This window comes from Diceros bicornis, chromosome 29 (assembly GCF_020826845.1).
Source record: "Diceros bicornis minor isolate mBicDic1 chromosome 29, mDicBic1.mat.cur, whole genome shotgun sequence".
Taxonomy (NCBI): Eukaryota; Metazoa; Chordata; class Mammalia; order Perissodactyla; family Rhinocerotidae; genus Diceros; species Diceros bicornis.
The window spans coordinates 11,023,894-11,041,159 of record NC_080768.1 but is presented as its reverse complement, the minus strand read 5'-3'; the positions used below and the strand labels follow the sequence as shown (position 1 = coordinate 11,041,159).

Genomic DNA, 17,266 nt, shown 5'->3' with positions numbered 1-17,266 from the left:
AGATAATCTGGATGAGTGTGCTCTAAACAATAGTTTTCCATTGGAGACACACAATAATCTTTTTTTTTGCTTATTCCAAATCCTCTTATAAAATTAAATTTAGATTCTCCTCCTTTTGTGGCTTCATGCTTGATACATTGTAGGGATATCCACTTTCCTCACTACTTCTAGTATCATGAAAATTAATACAGAAGCATTATCATTTTTAGGAAAACAACTCCATACTTCACACATAACCGATAACCTCAGCCTCCCTCTGTAGGAAAGAAAATCTGCTTTATAGAATAATTTAATAACTTGACAATTGCTTAAATTACTTTTTCTTTCCAGGCCATAAAATATAGTTTAGTTTTTCTTCTTTAGAGAAGCAAACTATTCTAATGATAACACATTCTGATGATACTCATAATGATAAGTATTATAATAATATCATATTTTCCCTCAAATTCCAAAAGAGAAAAGATGAGAACTGGGACTGGGTCTGTACAGACTTAATAACCTAAGCATGGAGAAAGAGCCTGGAATGTTGTAGTTGGCCAACAAATCTGTGTAGAATGGAGGAAATTTCTGGACAATGGAGTTTTATTTTAAGGAATCTACATCACTTTCACTTCAGATTGTTCAAAAGTAATTCTTTATCATTTTAGAAGGAATAGTAACAACATATTCTATTGTGGACTGTAGTTTGAGTTATAAACAATGTTAGGTGGATTATTAGTTTTCTATTGCTACAAAACAAATTTCCACAGATGTAGCAGGTTAAAACAATAGCTGTTTATTAGCTCATCATTCTGTAGGTCAGACATTTGGAAATGGATGGGTTTTCTGCTCAGATTCTCACCAGGCTGAAATCAAGGTGTTGGCCCGCTGCACTCTTCTTTGGACTGAGGTCCTCTTCCAAGCTTATTCAGAATGTTGAAAGAATTCCATTGCTTGCTGGGCCACTGGCTGGGGATCATTCACTGTCATTTTCAGGTCCTTGGCAGGTGGCCTATCCATCATCAAGCAAGCAATGGAGGATTTCTGGTGTGTCAGATCTCCCTGTGTTTCATTTCTTTCACCAGAAAGAACCTAGGATTGACCTGACTAGGTCAATCCACTGAGGATAATCTCCCTTTCTTAAAGTCAATTGTGCCATACAACACAACCATCATCATCATTGCTGTTAAAGATATTTTTGTGCAATGAGCTTTCTCCAAATAAAGTAAGAAATTTAGCAGCACGAAATCATTTTTCTGATATTCAAAGAAAAATATACCACTTTAGAAATCGTGATAAGAAAGTATAACATCTTGGTTTATTTCCAACCTCAAATTTTAAAAATCTCAATTTGAGTGTATTGAATTGTTTGACAGAATTTTCCACATTGTTCTTAATACCTTATCACTTAGGGATTTTCATAATTATACTATCTTACCTTTTTCAAGTGTGTGTTTCTGATCCAAGCACATCCTATTACTTTTTTTTTTTTGCCAGTTTTCTCATGTATAAATGAGAATGCTGAACTGTATATCATAAATATATACATACTGATAACCAAATAAGAGAACGTTTGTGCACAATAAGAATCTTGCATTGCTCTTCAAATACTTGTGAATATTTTATTCTGAAATTGGATAGTACATATGAATACTATCTCTGAATATAAGCTTCTATATTTCTTCATCCCATATCAATCTATTATCAAGGGCATAATTTTGTTACAACTAAAATGTAAATTTCATTGGTAACAGAATGAAAAATATCCACTCTAAAGTAATGTATCACCAATTGGAAAACTATGTCAAGCAGCATAATTTCCAAACCATGATTGCAAAATTATATTCTTGAAGTCTAGGAACAAGTGGATTCTAGTTTCTTTAAGATGTGTAGGAATTATAATTGTAAATGTTAATTTATCCCCAAACTGATTTGAAAATTTGTAAATGAATCACAGGGCTGTTTAAGGAAAGTGACACTGTAATATTGTCATTTACATATTTTTGTTGTTAACTTGAGGAATATAGACATATCTTGACAGGTCTGATATGTTATAATGTAAGATAAGGACACTGATGGAAAACAGGAGGGAATTGTCTATCTTCTATACCTTCATTGGAACACTGTTTAAAATCATATCTGTTTTTGCCAACTGCGAGTTGTGTCTCTAGTGCTTGGAAAAAGTCATGTTATATTATTTTTAAATATCAGCCATCTTATGTGATTATAGTCTTTAAATATTTCCTTTTCTTGGGTCGTATAAGCACTTTTGGTTAACATTTTATATTTTGATATAGCTTTATTCTGGCATTTAGTGTGATTCAAAAATTGTGCAGGTGTCACAACAATAAATTTCTGGAGGCGATTTTTTTTCTTTTCTCTTTTAAGAGTCTAGGTATTGTTAACATCTACAGGAGAAAGAATTATGGTGAAGCATAAAATAGAAGTACAGTTTTTGTTCTTTATAGGTAGCTGGCAGTACTTCTCTTAATTTACCATTGTAATAAAACAGAAATGACAATGCTTTTCTTAAAAAGGGAAAACATATTTTCTAATAGTGGATAGGCCAAAGTGGTAATATTTTTAATCACAAATCCCACTTAAACAGCATGATCCCAGATAAATGTATCAGAGAATGTTACCATGTGAGTTATTGTCTAAGCTATCAGTAGCCTACTGTAGTGAGAACAGATGGTTTGAGTTTATATCTTTTGTGCTTCTCAGTTATTGATGTGGATTATATGAGGAGATAATTGGCATGGTTTTGCACATAATTGATATAAAATGCTGTTTAGGATTGTCTCTGATTGGTCAAGTTTCTAGGACATCTGGGAAAACAATCTCCTGGATTACACATGGAAAAGATAGAACTTTCAATCATCTGTATGCTAGCAGCAAACTGCTATAATGCTTTATAATTTTTCTGTGCATTTGAAAAAATTAAAATGGGTTCACTCTTAGGAAAACTGCTTGATTCAGAATTGAGAAGCCCCTAATTAAAAACAAATATGTCTTTTTCCTTTATTTTTCCCTACACAGGAGGGTAGGGAAATAGGTAGAAATGCAAACCCAATCTAAAGGGAAGAAAAGGAGAGTAACGTATTTTAAAGCCATATCTGTGGCACTCTGATAGTCCTCCTTAAATACCCTTCTTCAACATAGGCTATTATGATTTCACATATATCATCATCTGTCTGGAGGCTTGAAAAACACTGGTAGAAATCTGAATAATGATAATCTTCACGACAGCAACCAGAACTGACATGGCAGCACCTATTTAAGCAGGTGAAATGTGTATCTGGTTATCTCCTCTTTTCTATAATGCCCACTATTCCCCTCAGTTAATCACCTCAAGTGTTTTCCACACAAAACTCACTGTTATCATCCTATCTTACAATTTCCAAAATTCTATATGACACCCAACTGGGAATTTTGCCTCTATTATTTTTCTTCCTACTTTCAAATACCATGTTAAATTTACTAATAGCAAATAAATAGGGTGTTGACAACAGATAGATATTTGACAGATTTTAAATGTGCAGATTTCAGGAAGTTCAAACACACACATGTACACATACAGAGAGATAAATAGATAAATAGATGGATATCTTGATCCCAATGACAAAATTACTTAAAAGAAATGTATTTGTTTAAGTTTGAGAAGCCAGAAATAAATTCAGAAGGAATAATGAGTCAATTTATGTTCACTCAACATGGCAGACTGCCAACTTTCATGTACTGTGATGATCATGATAGTGTAGGTCAATTTTAGTCAAATTTTTAAAATTTTACCATTATAGATAATATTAGAAAAATATGGCACATAGATGCTCTGGCCAGGTATATTTATAGTTTTTTATTTATTTATTTATTTATTTTTCCAGCAAAGCCCCAGTAGATAGTTGTATGTCATAGTTGCACATCCTTCTAGTTGCTGTATGTGGGACACGGCCTCAGCATGGCTGGAGAAGCGGTGCGTCAATGCGCGCCCGGGATCCGAACCCCAGCCGCCAGCAGCGGAGCGCGCATACTTAATCGCTAAGCCACGGGGCCGGCCCATATTTATAGTTTTATATCAGCCACACTCAACATGTGATGATTATCAGTGTGTCATTTAGGGGCTAGCCACAGAATTCTGCCCTTAAAGCTGTGCTATCCAAATTTCAAACTACATTTCAGAAATCATGCTATTGACAGATGGTATGCTATATTTCTCTCTACTCTTTAGAAGTTTTCTTAAGATTATTATACATTGTCTCTGTCCACTTATTGTTCTACCATTCATAACTCTTCAACTCCTTGCAGTCTGCCTTCAGCCAGAATCTCTACAATGTAATAATCTTAATGTCTAGTATTCAATCAAGAATCAATAGGCATACAAAGAAATAGAAAAAGAGGATCCAAAGTCTGGAAAAAATGTGGTCAGTAGAAACAAACGAAATGACTCTGATAATAGTTTTAGCAGAAAAGAACTTTCTCACATGCATAGGTATAATAAAGCAACAAAAAACATATATTTCTCACTCTTGTGGGTCCTCTTGATTAGACAGCTCTACTGAGTAACTCTCCTCGAGGAGGATATCCAGTGATCCAAGGTCATTCTATTTCTTTACTTTGGCACCTTCCCCCAAAATGAGAAAAATGGAGCAGTAAGGACCGTGTGTGAAAATCATATACTGACTTCCTTTCACTTCCATAAAACCCCCGATTGCCCAGAAACCAGTAACATGACCAAACATAATTACAAGCAGGTTAGAGAATGTATTTCAGTAAAGTGTCTGGGAAGAATAGAGTTAAGCCTATTGAGCATCTAGGTAATTCTTGCCACACTCTCCAACTTCTCCTCTGGCTCCTTCTCCTTTCTTTAAATCTAAAATAAACATTTTCCTTAATTTACGTGCTAAGAATTTTTCTCCTCTTCCTTTACACTCTTTCTCACAAAGAGCATCCCAACCTATCTCTTTAAAGGGCATGCCTATACAGATAATATATATTTTTAAAAATTATACACTGGATAATTTTGAACAGATCCAGAAGAATAGAGAGTAGTATAATTTACACATTTAAGTAGGACAAAATCAATCAAAAGTTCACCAAATCTTGTGCAGATAACTTAACATTTATATGCATGGAGGGGCAAAATTTCTCCCAAATCTGAGCTCTCACTATTCTCTTTTATCTGCTTTTGAGCTCTGTCTGATCTTTTCTCCATTTTCTGTCTGATATGTTCTTCGACCATATGTTCTACTTCTGTACCTGGAAATCTCTCTAGCAACTCAAGCTCACTGTGTTCAGAACTGAACTTAACTCTCCCATAAACCTGTTTCCCGCCCTTTGCTCCATAAACGAGATAATGTCAGATCCCTCTAACTCAAACTCAAAAATATGAGCTTAGATACAATTTCCTTTTCTTCTCCACTCTTAGGACGAAAGTAGAGTCACTATAATGCCAAATTTAACATGATGTCTTAAGACTTCACTATAAATTTTACTTGTGCATATTTTAGAGCATTGATGCTTATAACTCACTCAAAATTTAGAATCCAGGATTTCTTTGTGAAATCCCAATTGCTTAAATAAACATTGGACAGAACAAATTAATTGTAATTTATATAATACACTTTGATCTGAAGTTTTCAGTTGATTACAAGTCAGTTAAAATTGAAGGGTACGCTATGATTGTTAATTCAAAATATAGTGTCATTCTCAAATAAGATAATAGTCACATTGAACTCTATACTCCTTACATGTTATGAAAAGGGAAGTTGACAGTCTGAAGTAGGGCTATAGAAGGTTTACCAGAAGGCTGAAGAATTGGAAAATAATGTATAAGGCACCAGAAAAAGCCCATGTTATTTAATGTGGCAACTAGAAGACTTAGGCATTTGTGACAGTTCTCTTCAAATATCTAAGGGCTGTGCTATGCCAAAAAGAATACATTTATTATTTTTTCTAGAAGGGAGAAGTGGAATACACAGGTATGAAATGCTAGGAAATTATTTTTTAGTCTGCTCTAAGAAAGAATGTTCCAACAGAGGCTTTCATAAATAGGATGGCAGTTTTATAGTTATTCTTCATCCACCACTGAAATTCTCCTGGTGTGGAGAATGAATTGAATATTTCATTTCAAAAGCACCCTCTAAACTAGAGTTGTATAATGATATGCATCTGTATCAATTTAGTAATTGATAAAATGTATAAGGACATACATGAAAATAAATAAAAAATACCATTTGCACCAGTGAGGGGAAAGACCCTAAGAACTCACATTTCTGAGCGCTTAGAAAGCAACTCTATCTGCAGTGGAGGAGGGATAGAGCAATTAGTGTATATACCGGAGAGATCCAGTACATTGACCTATGTATTCTAATTCTGTAGGAGATGCTGCAGTAATAGTGGGCAGCTAATGTATAAGCTCTTAAGAAGAGAGTTCAAGTTGAATTGTGGTTCAAATCAAGGGCTAACTAAAAGAAATCAGATCCTTAATAGGACAACGTTTACCCTATTTCAAGATATAGTTGAGTGATCTTTACAGGGGAAAAATATTTTAATGCTGTGGGGTCTTTATTCGAAATACATGTTATTCTCCATGTGTTTTGTAAACGAGGCTTTATAACAGGAAGGCTTACTATTTCACATTTTATACATGTATAAGAGTGTAGCTTTGACAATTCCTGCTATTCCACACAAAACTCATTTTAAAGGATGTCTGCTGATGAAACTATTAATGTGTCCATTTTAAGTAACTTCCTCCAGATAACAATTGTTAGATTAATTGCATAAAATTATCCTAGTACATGTTCTATACTGGCTGAAAAAAGTTAACTAAGACATAACATTTGTTTTTGAATATTTTTAAATTAATGCTTTAAATATTTGAGGAATACATCCAAATTAGATATAAACCTGATATTAGATATAAATAAATTAAAATGAATGCTGTATGTATAGCAAATTCTTTAATTATTTATATACAAATTCAGCACTATTTATATCATTTAATTTCTTTATACAATTTGGCAATATACCGTGCTTTGTATTGGTCAATCATAGATGACAATGTCTTATAAAATTCATTTTCAGTACCTCAGGTACATATATTTTTGGATATAAGATTAAATGAGTCATAGTATAATTGATATTCCCAGCATAGTGCTTAAATAGTTCTTGAAAAGAGATAATAAGTTACCCAAATAACTTTGATTTAATAAAAATGTTTTAATTACTGAATATCACATTCAATTATTGTCATATTCATATATTTTTATATTCAAAAATCGTCTTTTATTTTATCTTTTCTCACCCTGTACTTTATCATCAACTTTTTTATTATTTGTACGTAATATTCAAAATCATACCACAAATTGTATATATACACAGTTCATGTGTACACTATGTGTGTATACGTACATATCCATATATACATATTTGTACACACATAAAATAAATTTAAAGATAATTATTAAAATAAGGGAAAAAGCCATAACCACGTAGCTTAATGTTAATACTAGCATTTTCCTTCAGGATAGTATTATCTCCCTGGGACACCAGAGGTACTTAAGAGATTAAGACATTCAAAAGTATATCAGTTCATCTTAGTGTGAAAAATGACATAGCAAAGCCTGCCTCTATTTTCTATACTGACAGATTTGCTATCAAAATTTAAGCAGGGCCCGCCTGGTGGTGTAGTGGTTAAGTTCGCACACTCTGCTTCGGCTGCCTGGGGTTCACAGGTTTGGATCCTGGGCACAGACCTACACACCGCTCATCAAGCCCCGCTGTGGTGGCACCCCATATACAAAATAGAGGAAGATGGGCACAGATGTTAGCTCATAGCCAATCTCCCCTACCAAAATTTTAAAAAAAGTTAAGCAAAATATTGTATACTTTACCTTTCCTCTCTGATAATGTACATTTTCAAAATCTTTATTGTTCTCATAATAAATATTTTCCCAACATGCTCATTCCCTCCTATTCAGCTACTCTCATTATTAGCTACTATATTAAACTGAACTCTAAGATATACACCAACATCACACTCATGCCTCAGCCCACCGTTCCTCACTCGTGTCCCTTTCTGAGTCCTGCGGTAAGCTTGTCAAAAGATTATTGTCTCCTGTCACTTTCTCAGCTTCAACTTAAATCCAGACTCTTCCACACTCTAACGTCCTCACTTTGCACATTCTATCCTTCAAGGCTCCCTTTTCTTACATTTACTTCCAGTTGCTGAGGTTACAGAGGACGAGAGAGGCTGCTGGCCCTGCTACAGTGTTTAGGAGGATGGTTGAGGGAACATCTCTCAGACAAAAGCTGAAGTAGCCCTGAAATCAAAGGAATGTGTGGAACCAAGAGTTCAGTAAGGCAATTGAGTTTATAAAGTAGAGATTGAAGTATAACCTGGTCTCTCCCCACAGCTACTCGTCTCTTTGAGAAAGTCAATACTTTTGTTAAGAAACAGCATAAATATTTTATCTATCTACCCAGAGGACTATTCAGACCGCCCATACCAGGATTTCTTTCTCTTTTATATGTTACAATAAAACCTTGTCTTGTTTACAATACAAGACTGTCTGTATACCACTTATTGTAATTACTAATATGGTAGATTATGAGCTCCATTTGAATAGGAACCCTATATCTCTGACATATGACTATATCTCTAGTCCTTAACATAATGACTGACAAATTACAGAGGTTCAGTGAATATATATTGAAGAAATGAATAAATACATACATAAAGAAGCGGGCCTCTAGCAAATATTAAGAGCTGACATTCTGTGCAAGGAAACAAAAGCCCAGGGAGGTAAAATCGTGAAGCATAAATGGCATTTATAGGTTTAAAGGGTTCTGAGTGAATACCTCTGGCTGGCACTGTCGTTCCAGATTGGCTTTTATACGCTGCTCATAGCATGCCTTGTAGAAAAGCTATGTTCACAAGGCCAGAACGTGGTACATTCATTCAAAGAATATCACTGAGTATTTATTATGTGGCAGGACATTGCACTATGTGCAAGGATACTGCATCAAACAGGGTACAGAGATCTAGGCAAGGAAACAATCAATAATCAAGATAAGAATTAAAACCGTAATTAGAGATTGTGATAAAAATCAAACAAAATGATAGTATTCCTGAACCTAGACTGCTTAAAACAGTGTCTGGAACAGAGTAGGACCTCAGTAATTACATGAATGACAAGAAAATAACAGGGGAAGGAGAACATTGTATACAGTATCCAAATAAGTAGTATTTGAGCTTAGATCTAAATGGAAGGGTGAAAAAAGAATAGAAAAAGAAAAAATTGGAGAAATCAAGTTCAAGGCACTGACATAAGAAATGGTTTAGTATACTTGAAGTCCAGAAACAAGGTCAATACAGGTACACTGGGCAAGGGGGGAGGGGGAGTGAAAAGTCCGTGAATACACTCCATGAATACATCCCAAGAAGAGAAAACACTGATGGACATGCAGCAAGGTTGTAAATAGTTCATTTACATTTTTAAAAAGATATCTGTAGCTGTTTTGAATAATGGATTGTAGAGCAGAGTAGATTGAAAAGCAGATTGGAAGCTATTGGCAGTTTTAAGAGATGAAACTATTATGATTTGCTAATGCTGTGGATATGAAGGTGATAAAAAGAAAGACATAAAAATAATGACTCCTGGATATCATTGGTTGAGCAACTGTGAGGCTTAGGTTAATGGAGGAACATACTTTAGTATGTGTGTGTGTCTGTCTGTCTGTCTGTGTCTGTGTGTGTGTGTTAGCATATGGAATCATCTAAAAAGTTTATGATACCTATGAAATATCCAAGTGGGACTTGCATTATAGGATTCATTTCAATTAATAGTTGATGGTTTTCTTATATGAAAGGTCTTCCGTTCTGAAACTCTTAAATTTGAACTCTAAAATTTTATGTTAGGTTGCTTGGATTATAATTTCCAATAATATTTTTCAAAAGTGATATATGGAATATATAATTCTGGAGGCCTCGGATATCTGAAAATTTCTTTGTGTATTTTAGACGTTCACAATAACTTAGATGGAAGTAGTGTTATAGAACAATATCATTCTCCCCTCAAAACTCAGTTCCACTTTACTCTTTAAATTTTGAAAAATATTTTATTTATATATATGCTTAAATGACAAAAGTAATATGCACTTATTTTAACAGATTCAAATGTAGAAGGAAATGAAAAGAAAAACAACTGTACTCCTCCCTCCCTCTTCCCTCTCTCCAGAGGTATAGACTGTTAACAGTCTTTTCTGTCCTATGTTATATATGCTGTAAACTACACTTTTGATTAATTTGATATGTTATTGTTTCACATCAAAGGTGTGATTTTTGGGGAAAACCTTCCACTAGGAGAAGGGGGCTCAGAGAACAGATTCACAAAAGTAGGCCCCTGTACTTATTTATTTGGAAGCTCCCTAATATGGCACTTGGGATACTTGAGTTCTTGCAATTGGACGTGAGAACTTTGACAAGTCACCCCACTGCTGGGTCTGTTCTCCCAGAGTGGAATCCTGATTATATTTATGCAGCTAGCCGTGAGCCTGCACCCGAATATTTGAAAACATATCGGTCTCAGCTCTCTGACCTTGGATCTATATCTAAGTGACTGGACTAGAGGCTCTAAGCTCCATGCTGTGTCAGAAGTTATAAGCTTTCCTTCCTTCCTTCCTTCTCTCTCCCTCTCTCTTTCTTTCTTTCTCTCTCTCTCTCTTTTTCTTTCAACAGCTTTATTGAGATATAATTCAGATACCATGGAATTCACACATTTAAAGTGTACAACACAATGGTTTTTAGTTTATTGACAGATACGTGGAACCATCGCCGTAGCATACATTGTTACCTTTTGAGATAGTTTTTGTATATGGCGTCAGGTAAGATCTATATGTCTGTCTTTACGCCATTGTTACACTGTCTTGATTATGGTTGCTTTGTGGTAAGTTTTGAAAGTGAGAAATGTTAGTCCTACAACCTTGTCCTTCTTTTTTAAGGTTCTTTTGGCTAGTGTGGGTCTCTTACAATTCCATATGAAATTTAGAATCAGCTTGTCAATTTTTACAAAGAAATCAGCTGGAATTCTGATAGCAATTGTGTTTAATCTGCAGATCGATTTGGGGAGTGCTGCCATCTTAATAATATTAAATCTTCTGATCCATGAACTTGGGATGTTTTTCCATTTACTTAGATCTTCTTTAAACAGTGTTTTGTAGTTCTCAGAGTACTGGTTTTGCACCTTTTTGTAAAATTTATTTCTAAGTATTTTATTATTTTTGATACCACAGTAAATAGAACTTTTTTCTTAACTTCATTTTTGGATAGTTCATTCTAAGTGTGTAAAAATATAATTGCATCGTATTTTGCAATCTTGCTGAACTTCATTTTTAGTTCTATTAGATTTTTAATGTATTCCTTATGATTTTTTAGATACAAGATTATGTCATCTGAAAATAAACATAGTTTTACTTCCTTTTCTCCAATCTAGAAACCTTTTATTTCTTTTTCCTGCTTACTTGCCCTTCTAGAACCTCCAATACAATGTTGAATAGAGCTGGTGAAAGTAAACATCTTGTCTTATTGCTGATCTTAAGAGGCAAAGCATCAAAGATTTTACCATAAAGTATGATGCTTGCTATGGCTTTCTATAAATGCCTTTTTATCAGGTTGATAAAGTTTTCTTCTATTTTATTTTGTTGAGTGTTTTTATCATGAAAGAGTGTTAAACTTTTCAAATGCTTGTTATGTATCTATCAAGATGATCAAGTAGCTTTTTTTCCTATTGATATGGTATTTTACATTAATTGATTTTCAGATGTTATATCAATTTTGCATTTCTAGGATAAATCCTACTTGCTCATGGTATATAGTTAATTTTATACGTCACTAGATTTGGTTCACTTGTATTTGTTGAGAATTTCTGTGTATTAACATTAAAATAATGTTCTTAGGGAGTATTTTGTTGGTCTATGTTGTGTCTAGATTCATAAGAGTTATTGATCTGTAGTTGTCTTTTTTTGGGGTGTCTTTGAATTTAGTATCAGAGTAATACCTACCTCATACAATGAATTGGGAAGTGTTCCTTCCTCTTCTATGTTTTGGAAGATTTTGAGAAGGATTGGTATTAATTCTTCTTTAAATGTTTGGTAGAATTCAGCAGTGAGGTCATCAGGATCTGGGCTTTTATTTATGGGGAGTTTGCTGATTTTTACTTCAGTATCTTCACTTGTTTTAGGTCTATTCAGATTGTCTATTTCTTCTTGAGTCAGTTTCACATATTTGCATCTTTCTAGGAATTTGTCCATTTCATCTAATTTACCTAATTTGTTGGCAAACAATTGATCATAGTAACACTTATTTCTGTAGGTAAGGTCAGTATTAATGTCCCACCTTTCATTTATGAGTCTGGTAATTTAAGTTTTTTCTCTTTTTTTCTTGCTCAGTCTAGCTAAATTTTTGTCGATTTTGTCAATCTTTTCAAAGAACCAGCTTTTGGTTTTGTTAGTTTTCTTTACTGTTTTTCAGTTTTCTACTTCATAAATTTCTGCTCTAATCTTTATTATTTTCTTCCTTCTGCTTACTCTAGGTTTAATTTGCTCTTCTCTATCCAGTGCATTATGGTGGAAGTTTAGGAAGTTTAAGTTATTGATTTCAGATCTTTCTTCATTTTGAATACAGTCATGTGTTGCATAATGACATTTCACTCAACGTCAAACTGCATATACCACAGTGGTCCCATAAGATTAGTACCATATAGTCTAGGTGTTTAGTAGGTTATACTATCTAGATTTGTGTAAGTACACTCTGTGATGTTCGCACAATGACAAAATTGCCTAACAATGCATTTTTCATCATTAAGCAATGCATGACTATATAGGCATTTACCTCTGTAAGATTCCCTAAAGTACTGCTGAATCCAATAACTTTCGGTATGATTGCCAACAATCACCAAAAGAGAGGCAAGGAAAGATTCTTTCCTACCATCCTCAGAGGGAGCTTCGCCTTGTTGACACCTTGATTTCCAACTTCTAGTGTGCAGGAGTCTGAGAGGATAAATGTCTTTCATAAGCCATCAGAGTTTTGAGTAATTTGTGATGGTAACTCTAGGAAACTAATACAAAGTGTCTGCTTATTATTGTTGAATTTCCTATTGAAGAAGGGAGACCTTCATTTCTGTCATTTTTTGTTCTATGTACTTTGATGCTGTTATTTGGTGCATATATACTTAAAATGTTATATCTTCCTCAACTATTGACCCTTTTATTATTATGAATTCTTTCTGTTTTTCTCTAGTAACATTTTTTTTTTGTTTTAAAGTGTATTTTGTCTGATATTTGTATAGCTACTTCAGCTAATTATTATTGAAGTCTACCACTTCTCACCACCATCATGGCCTCCACCATGACCCTCTGTAGGCTCGACACTCTATTCTCAACAAAGCATCCAGAGAGAGCATTGTAAATGTAAGTTAGATATTGTTGGTCTTCTGTTCTAAGTTTTTTAATGCCTTGCCCTTTTAACCCAAAGTAAAAATCAATTTCCTTACAATGATCTACAGGATATACTTGCCTTGATATCATTTACATTTCTGATATCCTTTCCATTGTTTTCCTATTTACTTTGCTCCAGCCCCTTTGTCTCTTTCTATTACTCAAACACAGCAGGCATGCTTGTGGCATAGGGTCTCTGCTGTAGTTCTCCTCCTGCCTGGAAGACTCTTCTCCCGTTAATCCATATGGCTATGTTTTCATCTCCTGCATATGTCATTTTCTCAATGTGGCCTACCCTGACTGCTGCTTCCATTACAATAGTACAACTGATTCTCTTTATGGCTTTACTTACCGGTTTTTAGTAGCACTTTTTCTAATATACGATATAATTTACTTTCTTAAAAGGTGAATTCTTTACAGCCTGACTCTTCCAAATAGACTGTAAGCCCCGCAGTCTATGTGAGTCTTTTTTATTGCTGTATCTCAAGTGCCCAGAGCACTGTCTACACATAGTATACTATACTACACATAGTATATGCTCAATAAATATCAGAGAGAGAGAGAGAGAGAGAAGTATATGGACATTAGATATATATATGTTTGCTATTAATAATCTTTATTCTTATGGAAAATTGTAATAGTTGTGCAGAAACAAAACCACATAAAAGAGTAAGAATTTCACAAATAGTAAAGAAAATAATAAACAAAGTAAGCTGTAGTAGTTATAGCAGAATTCATGAAAAGCCTATAAAAGTGATAAAGCTTGTTTGTACAAAGCACACTGTGCACACTCAGGAACAAATATTGAAGAATGACACCAGAAGATTCTTATTCATACAAAACCATAATGATTTTCACAGGAACTTTGTTATAGTTATTCTTTTTTTTTTTTTTTTGAGTGAGAAAGATGGTCCCTGAGCTAACATCAGTGCCAATCTCCCTCCATTTTGCATGTGGGATGCCGCCACAGCATAGCTTGATGAGTGATGTGTAGGTCCGCACCCAGGATCTGAACCCATGAACCCCAGGCTGCCGAGGTAGAGCACATGAACTTAACCACTATGTCACCAGGCCAGCCCCTCTAGTTATTCATTTTTAAAATATTCTGTAAATATAGAATTTCACTTTCCCCAATTCTGGAAAATAAATTTCACATCTATCTATCTATCCATCTATCCATCTATCCATCTATCTATCTATCTATCTATCTATCTATCTATCTATCTATCTATCATCTATCTAGAGAAAGGAAGGTAGCACCTTGATATAGAAGTGAATGGCAGCCCTTTCCAATGGGTACACAACCATTTGGAGTCAGTAGACACATTCTGAGAAATGAATTAATATCCTACCTGTTTTGATTCTCTCCACTTCAAGAATCTTCTTCTTCATGAGGTGAAACTTGGGAATCTCTTATCAGACAGCCTCGATAGTTGACTCTTAACCTAACTTTATTTGATTGGAAGTTAGCAGAGATCTGCATGAGGGTCTGTAATTTGTTTCTCCAAAGGTGCTAGAGTTTAGTTATTTAAAAATGGTCAACATTTTTAGTTATTTGCATTTTATAACTGTTATAGTTGGAAATCAGAGGAAGATGTATCAGACACTGCTAGCTGGATGCCACAAGAGGCCAAAACAAACATTTTTATATAACTGCAATCAACACACATTCTCTTATCTTCTGCTTTTACCCACGTTTGTAGTTAAAAAGTAAAAACCCAGTGAGCACAAAGTGAACTGTTTCAACCAGGCCTGCTGCTATTAGAAGACATTTGAAAGAATCACAAAGGAAGTAGTTGTAATGTAAAGGTCATTGCAAGATTTGAAGAGACACTTTCTGTAGAACTCTGATCAGGAGTTTTTATTTTTACTCAAATGTCAGAAAAATTGATAAAATGCCTCCCAGTGCAGCAATTCAGAGGGAGAGAAGGGACTTTGAAAGCAGTCATTTTGCTTATTAGAGAACAACTTCATATCTTCATGTTCCTACATACACATGGATCTGTGCACCAATAAATAAAAACAGAAACACCTCATGCTGAAGAAATTCAACTGATGTTCTCTATCCTTTAAAGTCTTAACTTTAAAAAAGAGCAGACTAAGACAGATGCTTCTCTGTAATTAGTATCAATCAGGCCTGACACAGAAAGTGACGCAACCAGCGTCGAAGTGGTTTGGATGAATCAGCAGGATCTTTTACTAAGGTAGGACACAGAAAAGGAACAGGAACTCTTACAGCCCCTCTAGCCTCATTTTTAAAAAACATTTTTACAGCCTCATATTGTATTCAAGACTTTCTTCAAGGAGCTCTAGTTACTTTTATTGGGTATTTAGACACCAAGGTCTGGGCAATATGTATGCTTACTGCTGCAGGAAATGCTGGTTCCTAATAATATCTCTTTGTTTAATCATTTGTTCTATCTTAACGATAGAACAAAATCCTACTTATGTACACAAAATATTTCTAGAATCATTATACTGATGACTATCCCCAAAAAAAACTTAGTAAAAAAGATGATGATTACCTGTCAGATTATTTGTCTAAGAGTATACATTTGAAAACTGTGCTCAAACATTACTTAAAATAACTCATTTTTGCACGTGCAGCTTTGCTGTAATTCAGTATATAGTTAGGTAAATTTTGTAACTTTTGTATTCAATTTTATGTTTTGCTTTTTTTCATCCTTTTGATTTTTTAAGATTCTATATTGTATGCATAGAATCATGTGTCTACCAGCCGAGATCCACACAGAATGAACTCTACTGCATAAAAATTAAAAAAAAAAAAAAAAAAAAACAAGAAAAAGAAAAACAGAGGTTGGAGTGATCCCAGGAAGGAATGCAGATAATGACAAACAAACATAACTGTATCACAAATGTATGACACAACCTCAATATAGAGGGTGAGAAACCAGGAAGTGATTTAAGTAACTTTGGAAAATCAAGTTTGACTGGACACTGTAAAGCCAAAACCAAAGGAATTGAACCCAAATACTGTTCCCTAGTTAGTAAATTTATTTTTCATAAGGCACAAGTTAGCAATTATGAAACTTTTTTTTTCTTTTGGTGAGGAAGAGTGTTCCTGAGCTAACATCTGTGTCCATCTCCCTCTATTTTGTATGCAGATGGTTGTCACAGCATGGCTTGATGAGTGGTGTAAGTTCTCGCCCAGGATCTAACCCGCGAACCCTGGCAGCCAAAGTAGAGCACAAGAACTCAGCCGCTATGCCACTGGGCTGGCCCCTGAAACTACTTTTTATGTATGCTAGGGTTGATCAAATAAGTAAATATAGTGAAGATAATGGAAGACAGGTTTCTCAGGTTCTTTGTAACTTGAGAGAGAGAAGTTACAAATGAACAAGAGAGGAATACTAAAATGAACCATGCAATACTAAGTTAGAGCCAGAGATATCAGCAGGAACTCATGTTTAACAGAACTGATTATAGATATGTTTGTACACATGCATTAGTATGCTGGCATAGATTTCTTAGCTCTGTCTCCTAAGAGGACCCTCCAGCAGCTGGGTAAAACTACCCAGTACCTAGAGCTTGGTTTCTAAATACCATTCTCCAGGAAAAGGAACCAGAGCACCTTGGAGAAACGGCTGATTCTAAGACTCAGTCAGGGAACATACAATATGATCCTGGAACACACACTCAAGGAGAAGGGTGTCGAGCTCCACCTTCTGGTGTGGGGCAGTTGGGGGAGTTGTGGTGGGGAGTGTCTACATGAATTATTTGGATTTGTCCTTTCTTTTATATCTACCTATTTATTCATTTATTCATTTACATC

The 17,266-nt window shown here is 34.6% G+C and overlaps 1 long non-coding RNA gene across 11 annotated transcripts in view; it reads left to right on the top strand.

Annotated features, from left to right (window-relative positions):
* The window catches only part of LOC131393918 (uncharacterized), a 121,528-nt gene that overhangs the window by 20,578 nt on the left and 83,684 nt on the right, over positions 1-17,266 (top strand). For 7 of the 11 annotated variants that reach the window (XR_009216013.1, XR_009216016.1, XR_009216008.1 and 4 more), the window contains exons 3-4: positions 13,301-13,446; positions 14,373-14,510. This is a non-coding gene — a long non-coding RNA (uncharacterized LOC131393918). The remainder of the gene's footprint in view (positions 1-13,300; positions 13,447-14,372; positions 14,511-17,266) is intronic. The other 4 variants (XR_009216009.1, XR_009216007.1, XR_009216012.1 and 1 more) reach the window with 3 other exon arrangements.